Source organism: Dipodomys merriami, unplaced genomic scaffold, assembly GCF_024711535.1.
Source record: "Dipodomys merriami isolate MVZ:Mamm:240054 unplaced genomic scaffold, mDipMer1.0.p SCAF_394, whole genome shotgun sequence".
Taxonomy (NCBI): Eukaryota; Metazoa; Chordata; class Mammalia; order Rodentia; family Heteromyidae; genus Dipodomys; species Dipodomys merriami.
In genome coordinates, this window is record NW_027205537.1 from 323,845 (window position 1) to 336,756 (window position 12,912).

Below are 12,912 nucleotides of genomic sequence, written 5' to 3' on the forward strand. Positions count from 1 at the left end.
TACAGTCCATTTCGTTCACTCTGTTGACCATGGATTCTATTGTGGTTTGTATGGAGGAAACGGATTCCTTTATAGATTCGATGTTGGTTCTCAAACTATTGATCTCACCTCTTAATGAGGTATGTACTACCTCTAATTTGGCATTTATCTCACTTCTTACTGAGGTTTGTGCAGACTCTTTTTGCAAGCATCTCCTGTTTGATATCTTGTATCTCTTTTGATAGCTCATCCTTGTGCTCTTTCAATTTCTGGTCTATTTCTCACTTTATTTCTTGAGTCATTGCCTCCAGCATCCCTTGGATGTAGCTTTTGTCTTCCATTCCTGCTTTGCTCCCACTGGGGCTCTCCCCTGCGTGGCTGCTGGCTATTGAGGATAGCTTGCTATCCTGGGTAGTGATAAACCTTGTAATTTTTCTCTGTGATTTTCTCATGGGGGTTCAGGTATTATTGGAGACTAATCTGCAATTATGTTTTGGTGTGTCTGTCTTTGCTTGGTTGCTGATTCTGTATTGGTAGAGACAGTCTGTGCCTGATCTGGGTTCTGTTGGGGGCGTACCTCCAGCTGCTGGTCTGATCTATATAGGATTCTCAGCTCTCTGCTGTAGATTGCTGGTAATTCCTTCCTTTAGAAGGGTTGTGCACCCTAGACTGCTCATGTTTGCTCCTATGGGTGCTCTTGGCAAGATCAGATGCTCTGGATGCACTCTCCCAGATGCTTGAGTCGGCTATGGGCTCCTGATGTTTTTGTTTGTTTGTTTGGTTGGTTTTGGGGGGGGCAGTTGTGGGCTTGAACTCTAGGTTTGGGTGCTGTCCTTCAGCTCTTCAGCTCAAGGCTGGCACCCTACCATTTGAACCACAGTACCACTTCTGACCCTTTCTGCTCATGTAATGCTGAGGAATCAGATCCAGGGTCTCATGCATCCAAGACTATCACTCTACTGCTGAGCCACCTTACCAGCCTGAGCTCCTGCCTACTAACAGGTGCAGGTGGCCTGTGTTGCCCAATCCCAGCCTAGAATTTATGGGTCGTGTTTTGGTGGGTTTTTGGATTCTCTTGTACTGAGCCTCCAGGTCTTTTGTTGTCACAGGTGTGCTTCCCACGGGGTGCAGTTCCCTGTTTTTCATCTCTCTGCTGAGGCTTATGCTCAGTTGGGAGGAATTGGTTGTGTTGTTCAGGCACCGGATTGCCAGGCCTGGTTCTGGCCCCCCACCTGGGGCATGCTGGTTAGGCCTGTGCTGCTGTGTATACGACCTAGGTTATGCAGCCTGGGGTACACAGTTTACATTTCTTCTACTGTTGGTTGTCTGGACCCAGCGGCACTGTTCCTGGCTTGGGTGTTTAAGCTCCCTTCCAGGGGTGCTCTTGCTCTAGCCTGCCCAGCAGAGTGTGCTCCAAGGGCCGGTGGAGTTCTCGAGCAGTTCCCAGTTTCAGTGGGTCCTGTGGTCCGGGTGTTGGGGTGGGGAGCCTGGGTCAGGGTCTCAAGATTCCCTCAAGCTCTGGTCTCCCTTGAGGGATACACTGTCCCCTGTGGGGTATTCACCCTGGAGCTAGTTCTTTCTGTGTGGTGTAGGTTGTCAGTTGCTGTTGCAATCCGAGTTCAGTTGGGGTGGTTGCGGGCTAGGCTGGGCAGTGGTGGCTCTGTGTGATTCTCTTCTGTGTCTGCTTCTGTCGAAGCTGTCGGGTCCACAGTGTCCATGCTCAGGCGGCTTCTGCACGAGTTATGTGTATGCAGCTCCTTGTGTCTCTGGGACCCTGGCAGCCCCCGCCAGGTTGTCACAATCGGCAGGTCTGACACCGGTACCTCAGGCATCTTCTGCATGTGTGATCTGCAGGCAGCCCTCTGTGTCTCTGGGACCCCAGTGGCCCCCACCATGTCGTCACAATTGGCGGGGCTGACACTGGTACCTCAGGTCACTTCTGTGCTATCTGCAGACAGCTCCCTTTGATGTGCTGCTGGTGCCGGGTGGCTTTGGCGGGATGGAGCCTCTCTGCTTGGGTGGAAAGTGAGGGGTGGGTGTGGGATCATAGTGGAGATTCACAGCTGGTAGGTTTCTCTATTTGTGGCGATCAGCGGGTCTGTAAACTGGTACCTCAGGCGGCTTCTGAGCAGGTGATATGCAGGCAGTCCCCTGTGTCTCTTGGATACGGGAAGCCCCCGCAGCGCCGGCTGGCCATGGCTTGGCACACTGCCGTGTGGCCAGTGAATGTTGGGGGAGGGGTATTCGCTCTTCTCTGTTCTGAAATTCTTCTTTTCCTCTCTTTCTTTTTTGTTATTTTCCACCTCCTGTTTTTCTCTGAGTGTTCATCTTTTTGTTATTGTTGGTCTCTTGGGGAGATTAAGCATTGGAACTCAAACTCTCTTTTTGGTTGGGGAGAGCTTTGGTATTTCCCTACTGCCTTGTTACCATCTTTGTCCTTTTCTTATACAGTAAAAAGGAAAACACAAGTTAACTTGAACTTTGTCAATCCTCTGTGTTCCATTCTTCTCCTAGGATCAGTTTCCACATCCAGTAACAGTTACTTCCAGGAACAATCGATGGTGATGCTTGAGGTATAATGAATGTTTTCTAGCTTCACCAAAATAACCCAAGGACACCTTTGGACCTGAGGTAACACATGTTTCAGAGAAACATAGTAAAGAGAAAATACCATTTATATTGCTTATAAATACACTATTCATGAGTATATTGAGTTCAAACTTTTTAAGTCCTCTGTAAATAAGGCGAATTTTAAACGGGAAGAAGGTTCTCAGATCATTTTTTAAGGAGTGTATGTGCTGCACATTATTTCCCAAGTTTACACGAGTTAACAGTAAGGGAAACAATAGCAATAATAGGAGAAAGAGAAGTTCTGTGTTTAAGTTTAAGGGTTCATTACACTATAGAAGACTCTACAAATAAGACAACATTGAAACAATAAAGCCAAGTCCAGTATGTAGATTTATGAGAGTGATATAGGGAATGCATTAATCCTACGTGGAACACGAAGTATGAGGCCACTCTCTTTCTAAATCATGCTTGTTAATCATGCAAATTTGTAGAAAGTAGAATGGAAGAATAATTCTGTTTACAATGCAATTCAGCTATAAGAGCATGGACTTAACTGGAAAAAAAGTCCATCTTGAGAGAGCAGGGATTATACTAGCCATGAACTGGTGGATAAGATCACATTTTTTTCTTTCCTTTACTTATATATATTTTTTTGATGGTGGTCTTGGCACTTGAACTCTGGTCCTTGGCGCTGTCCCTCTGCTATTCAGCTCAGGTTAGCATCCAGCCTGGGCAGAACAGTCTTTGAGACACTATTTATAATTAACCAGCCAAAAGCTGTATTAGAAGAATGGTTCAAGTGATGGAATACCAGTCATGAGCAAGATGGCTGAATAAGAGCTTGAGGCTTTTGCATATATACATACAAACTTACACATAAACACAGAGGCACTTATATGTGCACACACAAATACACAAATGAAGCAATTCTCAGAAGATATACAAAAGTTAGGACACAATAGATAATATGTCCTCAGTAAGACTAGAATCAAGTGATAATTTTTAATGTTAGAAAGTCCTCAAGTGAAGTTTCTTCAAAAAAGTTTAAGAATATTACATAGATATGGACCAGAGATAGTAAGAGAGACAAGTAATCATTATGAAAGGGATCGGATCCATGTAGGAATGAATCAGAGACCCCACAGGTGTATCTGAAAAATGATCATATCCTCTGTGAAATGTTAGAACATCTTTTAATATAGTCCATGAACAGTCTGAGCAGTCTAGTGGATGATATCACTGGAGAAGTTCAGAATTGCTAGTCTGTATCTAGATTAAATAAACCAAGAAACTCTGGCAGGTCAATGTGATACAAGCCTAGAATTCTAGCACTCAGACTGACAGGAGATTAGAAACTGGAATTACATAGTGATACCTTCCCTGGACCAGGTAGTATAATTTTGTCTTAATAAAAGTAACCAAACAAGAAAGGAATACGCAGTTGGAAGTTTGGGCTAATTTTGTCATTATGTTTTGAGAAGTAATTTCCTATTGAAATGCAACTCATATATAATCCTCAGTTGTGCTTTTAAATGCTCTCTTCATTAGAAACATTCTTAGATGCAAAATGGCTCATGATTCCCATCCAAAATTTGAAAAATTAAGTAATCTTCATTCTGTTAGATTCCAAGGAAAGGATGAAGGATTGCAAAAGCTTAAGCCTGGACATATAGCAAACTTGGTCTAATGTAGGACTTTATAGACGTTGTTAAATTAGAGTTTAGATTTAAAATATATTTTTTGGTTTTGTTTGTAATTTCATATTCTATAGGATACTACAAAATTCTTTTTAAGTAGAGGGTTTAATTGACAAATTTACAAATGTTTCTTGCATTCTATTTGCCTAGAATATACTTTCAAGGGAGTTATAATTAGAACTCCGTTAATAGATAATAAAAAACAGTTTATGTATAAAATGATAATGTGAATAATGTAGACAGACTTGCCAACAAATGATGATATTAATTTATAAATTTAGAAAAAGAGCAATTATTTGAGGCTTTGGTATAACATTGTATGAAGAGAATAATTGTGTGACTTCTTTCTTCGACCTGTATGTAACACAGGAAGCAATTTCCTTAATGACATGTCTCTGTATACAATGAGAAAAATGCTAGGTTTTGGGATTGTTTTTGTTTTTGTTTTATTGGTTTGTCCTAGGTGTTGACCTCTGGGCCTGGACACTGTCTCTGAGGCTGTTTATGCTCAAGGCTCATGCCCTAACACTTCAACATCAGTACCACTTGTGTCTGGTTTTGCTGAGAAGTTTATTGGAGATAAGAATCTAGGGAACCTTCCTGCCTGGGTGGGCTTTGAAATGTAATCTTCTGATATTAGCATCCTGTTTATCTATGATAGTTAAAAAGTATAAATATAAATAATATTTGCAAGAATACCAGTGGAGGAAAAATGATGCAACCCAGTTTATTGTGGTGCTTTTTCCAGAACACGGAGGGCATCACATTAGCAAAGGTGTAGTATTTTTTCACTATGGAGATAAGCTATTCGTGATGTGAATTAAGGGAATTTTGAAGTGCACCATACAAGTTGGAAACTGTTGGTCTAGGATGACTTTATTGCATAAACCTTGGGATTGATGGTCATAGAAATAATAGCTTAATCTGTTAAACAATTGCTTACTCTTGAAGAATTAATTTTTGCCGCGGACCGGGTTCTGTCGGGACAACGGAGGATACCTAGTGGAGGAACCTGGAATAGGACGGGGAGATGGCAAACAGACAACTCACACACATTAGGAGTGGATGCTGAGTGCTGAGTGCTGAGTGCGATTTAATGCAGAGGATAACAAACTTTTATAGCAAAAAGTCTCCATAAGAAAGGGCAAAAGGTTACATAATCTTGCTGCAGGGCTTCATTCTTGGGCGGTCACCAGCTGGTCGCCTGATAGGCACTTGTTTCCGGCTTTACCTCTATTTTTAAGAAATACAATTGGTTTCGATGATTGTCACCAATTAACCACTACTTTATTCTATAGAGGCCTTAACTGTCCCATTAAGATCTTTCCTGTTCCTTCTTTAATAGTAAGCAGCAAGGAGACTTAGATTTAGCAAGTCTCTTAGTAAATGAGGAAGTTCTTTCTCCTAAGTAGTTATCTCAGCAATTGCCATACATTCTTTCTGTTCTAGCCGCGCCTACAACTTTTTGTAAATCTCTTACAAACAATTCCTTCTGCTGAAGTGACTTTGTGAAACCCCCAATACTTTTATATTTACTTATAACTTGTCTACTAGCCTCCATAAGAGGGGTTTCAGGGTAGCACTTAACTCTGGTGAGTTAGTCATATTTTTAAGACACTCATCAGATATTGGAGTCGTCAACACTCTTAAGAAAGAGCTTTGAATAAGGGAACGTTGACAATGAGTAAGTACAAAGAGCAGTAGAAGCAGTAAAAGATTAATAGGCACTCTTATGAGGAAAAGATAGGCAGAAACACATCTTTTCCAGGGGTTTTGCCAGCCTTTTCCCAGGAGTAGGCCTCTTAGAAGCCCTATTCTCCGAGGTAGACTTCGGTGAAGTCCCAAAACTTGGAGATAGGTTTCTGTAAAGCCCCATTCTCTGAGGTAGACTTCGGTGAAGTCCCAAAACTCAGAGATAGGTCTCGAAGCCCCTATCATGGTCTGATAGATGGTTTCCCATGCTAAGCAGACTCTACTGGGGTCGGCGTGGCAAATTTTAACTGACGTTTCATAGTTTTATACTATACCAGAATGTGGATATTTTTCTGTTCATTTCTCTATCTGTAACACCCCATTGGAAAATGCATCTAATGCAGAATTTCATAACATGCACACAAATACTATTTTGAATCTCTCAGGTATGGAATGTTCATTATTTCAAAATGAGTAGTTATTATTCATATGAATGTTGAAGAACACATATATTCTGTTCGCTTAACAACTTATTTACTTTCAAAAGTTCTGGGTTTCCGTAGAATTAAAGTGTTTTCTGTTTTAGTACGAGAAAGTACTAAATTTATTCTTTTTTCAAAATATTGGCAAGTATATTGTGAAAATATTGCCTAGTTGGATAACATTCAAGTTGATGGCCCTTTGATTAAAAATGGGTAATTAATTCAAATTAGATGTCAAATAGTACTGATTTTTAAAAAGTTACTACATAAAGAATAATATTTACTATACCAATACAGTGAAATTTTATTTCATGCAGCTTATTCTTTAAATTTAATTATAATGTCAAAGTTATGTGCAGTGGTAAGCACAATTGTAAGCTAGTAAATACACAACTTTTCAAACTTGTTACCCCCTCTCTCATTTTTCTCACAGTTTTAATTCACCCCAATACGCCTCACAAGTTGTAATGTACATTTCCAATTTATTTTCTTGTGAGTATTGCTATTGCATTGGTTTGCCCTTTGTCCTTTGTCTTGCCATTTTGTTGTTCATGTTCCCTTCCCTAATTAAGGTAAATGTATGCACAATACACAGGGTACCAAAATCAAATACAGCAGGGGATAAACCATAGAGGAAATAGAAATCACATTGTACATTAGAAACAACAACTGTAAATAAATATGTCTGTTTCCATAGCTTGGAGTTCATTTTGCTCAGCATCCGCTCATATGACCATATACATGCATAACACAGCCACTGGAAAATAATAGTTTCATGGAGAGCATATCAGGAAAAAACATATTAACTGTTTTTATGGTAAAGTTGGAATTAGGATTGGTGAATTTGCGATTCTGATAAAGGAATTTCAAAAAAGTTTAAAAATTTATGACAGGTAAATTTTAATTGGTCAAATTTTTCACAACTTAGCCTATTAAGAAAGTTTAAAATTACTTGGAAAAATAGGCTTTCATGTAAAGAAATCCATAGAGACTTAGCTGAGAGGGAGCAATGTGGGTGAAGATGGCTGTTTTTCACACCAAACCAACAAACCTCACAAACCTTGCTGTAAATCATGTAAGTTCCCTTGAGAATTGTCCTTAACCAGGAAAAATACTCTTACTGGGTAAAAACAAGGTTGTAGTGGTATTTAAACTCAAAGTTTTTTAAAAAAATAAGAAATGAAAATTTGTGAATTGACTTCAATGACCAAACAGTAATTTTCTGAAAAAGATAATTTGGTTCAAATTATTTAGGGAGAGAGTGTCCTCCACAATGAAAGAAGGTATTGGGTTTACACTTTTCTGTTTGTAATACTTTCCACAATGTCTTTCCTCATGAAGCAGTGAAACACAGAAAAAAATCTGATTGGATACTTCAAACCAATGATTTCACATTTCTAAGTAGCTCAAGAATATTATCCTTATTAACATGAGATAGTGAAGACTTCTCTTATTACATAAGCCAAAAACTTTTGGGATCAGAAAAGAATTGGGAAAATTGAAAAGGTAAGCAAACGTGTTCTTAGAAGCCCGAGCTAAGCGTATTGTCTTCTGCAGTGGTGGGAGGCCAAAACTTATTGATATAGATTGTCTTAATGTTTTTGCAACCTAAAGTGATTTTAGAGTCTATTTGGCTCAGTGTATTGCAGAACAAATTGAAGACATGAAAATAAATTCCATATCCAAATAAAAGAGTTTTGAAAGAGAAACCATGAAGATATAGCAGTGCGGGAGGCCTTATAGTCCTTCAGCTTTACTAGACCTGAAGCCAAGAAGCTGTGATTAATTGGAAATCAGTCAAGAGCTAAGAGGAGAACAGAGAAGTAGGACATAGAAGTATTGCCTTTTAACAGACACTGTAATCCAAGGAATGGGTGATTTAACTCTATGCTCCATACATCTTGTTGAGCAAATGCAAGACCATGAGAAAAATAATCTATTGAAATAATTCTGCAAAGAATAACTTCACTGTTCTTGATATGGTATCTAAGGAGAGTCTTAAGAAAGAAGATAAAAGTGCAGTATTCTTCGGTTTCTTCTAAGCATCTTGTTAGCAAATATATCTTTGAGGTTAGAAGTGATTGAAGCAAAAAGTGGTGGAGTATTTATTTATTTTTGTTTTATTTTTAATATTTAATGCCCTAAATTTATTCTAATCTACTGACATTCAAGAACTGGGTTACATTATCAAGTAAAGCTAAACAAACAAATGAAGAGTTCTCGGGTGTTCCTCAACCCCAGATGATTCACCTTTGAAACTGGATGTCTCCTTTCTTAGGTCTGTTCCCTGTCCAGACACCTAGGGGTGGGTGCCAATGCGCTCAAGGTAGAGTATTTATTTTTGAGGAAACTTTAGACACGAGAAGATTTGCAAGGTAAAAGAAAAAGGAAAAAAAAATTATAGCTAAATATTTGTGATTACAGGTTCTTGGACTGGTTTTTTGGAGACAAAGTTTTGCATTACAGTTTATCCTCATTAACATAAATGTTGAGTTTTCCTGGCAACCAAATGCAAAGGGGAAGTTTAATGGACTCACTCGGACAAGTAAACACTATGATAGTAAATAATGGGAAATAAAATTTAGTGAAATATTTTGAACAATTACTTTGCCAGAACAAAGAAGGAAAGATATAATTCAAAATCACTTGAGTTTATTAAAAGTATGAAAAAAGAGTAATGAAGACAGAGGAGAGAAAACATAGAGAAATGTTTTCTCTCCAGTGGAGTAATGCGTTCTTGATCTTGTTTCTTCCATTCTATCTTCACAAGCTATCAAGTGTGCCTCATGACTGGAGTGTCCAGTTCAGACAAAGAGCACTTGCAGATGAAAATATTTGCAGTAGATGTAGGTCATTTATAACCTTTGACAATGTACTTAATCTGTTCTAAATTCTCCCCTACCCCAAACTGCCCTCTTTGAACAGCTTTGTTTGCTTTTCCCAAGACTGCCCTTCATTAACTGTCTAAAATTTTGATAGGTCATATTCATACTGTCTAGAGATTGCTGTTTGGTTGTGATTTTTGTTTTTTGTTTGTTTTGTTTTTTAACTGAATTTCAAAGGTTGTGCAAATTTGTTACAATTAAATATGTCCATCTAATTGTCAAATGCTCCAGGATCAGAGTCACTCCTTCTAGCATTCTCAACCAATCCCTTCTCCAAGATTCATTTCAGATTTACCACTTCATGCGTATATTGAGTTTTCTAGATATACTTGTCCCTTGTTCCATTTTTCATTCATTCTATGTCTTTACCATTATTCCTCTCGGGTTTCAATTTCTTGATAGTCATTCTGTTAAACTGTCTGTTAATATTTTGAAAGGTTTATATACATCCCATGCAGTTTCAATCCCACCTATACATGAACTGATGTCAGCTTATATTTCCATAATTCATTTGCAAGACTGGAGATGTGAAGCACCTACACATGATTTTATTCTCATCCATTTGGAAAATTAATATTTAGTCAACAAGAAAATTTAAAAATGGCTTAGAATTTATTCCTACCAGTTTTTATAAATGGCTTTGTAAAATGGTGTGATTATTTTATTCTACATGGGTTAATATTTTCTACTACCTATAAGTTTTGGAAAAAGAAGAAAACTAAGATTTACTACTATAGAGGAATATGATAGAAATAGAAGACAGATTTTATATTTGTCACATCTCTGATGAGTACCCATATTCAATACTTAAAGTCATATTTCTTACTATGTTAGACAGGGAAAACATAAAACAACACATGATAAGGCAACTATTAGTGACTTTTTAAAATGTACCTTCTTATGTGATGAAGTTTACTTTATTAGCTAGTATTTGGGTTTGAAATTATGGGATGCTGTTCTGTTTAACACATTTCTGGAAGGCACCTACTGAACAACGCCAATGGTGTGGGGGGGTAATATTTCTACACTTTAATGAATGGTTGAACTTGTTTGGGATTAGTGCTGGCTAAATAAATCAATTGTACTGTAACTTACCCTTACATTGAAAAACTTGTAATGTCACTATCATCTACTTGTCAAGAGTTATTCTGGCGAATGCGATTTTTAAAGGTTTATTTGAAAAGGAATATACTTTCAGAAGATTAAATGTAGGTTATCATTGGTTTGAGAATGACAATATTTTTGTACTAGAGAACCAAGTTTTACTGAAGTAACAGGATTTTGCAGCACTAAGGATCTTCTCAATTAAAGTTTTTCTAAATTATATTTCACCTCTAAGTCAAGATTTCCTAGCTTTGGTAGAACAAATATGGATCGACCATTCCAGGAAGTATTTTTTGACCTACTTATGCTTGGCTAAAATCTTTCATTAATCATTAGGAGAGGGGTATTAAAAATAATCTTGTGATATTTGTGATTTTGTTCACTCAAATGGGCTTGTCATCTGTAATTTGAAATTTGTATTACAGTACATTCTCTCATATTTTATGATCTCATCTTCATTTTAAGTAGACTTGCATTTCACAATAGCTTACTGCTAAATCCTCCAAGGAATTAAGGACCTGAAATATTACAGGAAATGAGAAATTGAGACGGGTCTTCAATTACTTTATATTGGCATGTTGCATGGGCCTAAGTGAGAAGTTTTGCTCTCGTTATCTGATGATGCAGATAACTGGGATCTGGTATCCTAGGACCCGTGGGTCCTGCAGAAGAATAATAGCTTTTAGACATCATATCAGCAAAATTTTGGTATAATCAGTAAGAATGTTTCAGAAATATGGAGAAAAAAATTTTGGGACCAGCGACTTAAAACAATAAACAGAGCAGCAGATTAAAATCCTTTATAGATTAGAGGAAAACAATACTGTGTTTTTACCATGTGAATTCAGAAGGCCAAGAACACTTAGAAGGTATCACAAGTTTATACCTAAGACATTGCATTGATACTTTTTATATTCTAATATTCTAAACCTAATTATTTATATTCAAATCTATTTATGGGAATAAATATCAATTTAGTTGTCAAATTATCATCTAATTCTAGTAAGTTTCACTGTGTGAAATTTAAGATCAGCACACATAAATAAAAAAATATGTGTATATAATATAAGAAATTATTTTCCATTGTTCTGTTGTGGTTAGGGTATCAAAGTCAACTCCGTTTTAAAGTATTGTTCCATTATCTCTACCTCAGTTTTTGGTAGAGTTAGATCTAAAGATTTACCATTTTGAGATTTACAGCCTAGAGGCAAGAGGAAACACAGTGATTAAAACATTACCAATTTAAGGCCTAATATCGAGGAGAAACATAAGGACTTGTCCAGGAGCTATGGAAATATTTGTTGGTAGAAAGTCAGTAGTGTAAGTTACTGCCTAGTTGGATTGTAGACAGGCTAAGACATTAGGTAATCATGCATATGAACAATATTTTCACTTTCTTGGCTTTAGTTACTTTTGAAATGTTTGGTATAATAAACAAAGGTATTTAAAAAATACTTTGAATATCTGCCTTTAGCTACCAACTCATGGACAAAATCTAAGTGTCCACTGTAGGCTTCCCCATGAAGAGGGGTATATTCATCCTCATGCCTTTTTTTTATAAAATACCTTCTTTTCTGAACAATTCGTTCTCAACTGTTCATCTCTCTATGATCCCTTGTAACTAAGATTAGTTTTGTTCCAGTAAGACAATCTATGCTGCTACGGTAAGATATTCTGGTTGGTCTCTTCCTACATGGAAGAAGGGTAAAGGGTCAGGTAGACAATTGTACCATTGAGACCTCATTTGGGAAATTTTAAGCTGCAGAAGTTTAGAAGTAGCTTTTAAGAAGGCTTACTTTGAATCCATTAGCTCCACAAAGCTAACTCAGTTGATAAGTACATACTTGAAAAGCCATCACCTTTGGACTTAGCTATAAAGGCTTCAAAATTTAAAATGAAAAAGACAAAATAGTCATTGACAGAAAAATTTCAAATATAAGCAATCCACCAAACAATGTAAGTTTTTTCCACTATACACAGAAATTTAGAGAAACATGATCAATAACATTTTTAGGAACAATAAGGGTTCATTGTTACAAATAGGCAACCAAGGATATATGCCTGTATAAAGATTGCATCATTAACTACTTAAATTTAGAGGATACTACGTGCTTCAGCAGCTGGTCTAACCAAATGACAACAACACAGAGATTAACATGGCTCTTGCACGAGGATCATATAAAAATTTGTGAAGTATTCCATATTTTTCATTTTTCAGATGCAAGAAATGAAAAACAGTTATTAAAAAGTTGATTACAAGAATACAATGGTAACAACATATATAATTCATAGAATTAAAGGTTAGTTTGAAATCAGTGTTTAAATCTTCACCTTAGAAAGACCTTTACATAGCATAATCTTTACAAAACTTGAAATTAGATAACATTGTCATCTTATCCCAAAGAAATAAAATACTATAAGGACCTAGGAAAAAAATCTTAAATTTTTTCGATATGGAATGCAATTTGAATGGACACATTTATTAATTAACCTATATATTAT

At 37.1% G+C, this 12,912-nt stretch overlaps 1 pseudogene; it reads left to right on the top strand.

Annotated features, from left to right (window-relative positions):
• The first annotated feature begins 12,518 nt into the window (after positions 1–12,518).
• LOC138805466 (U6 spliceosomal RNA) lies at positions 12,519–12,618 on the top strand (annotated as a pseudogene).
• Positions 12,619–12,912: the final 294 nt, after the last annotated feature.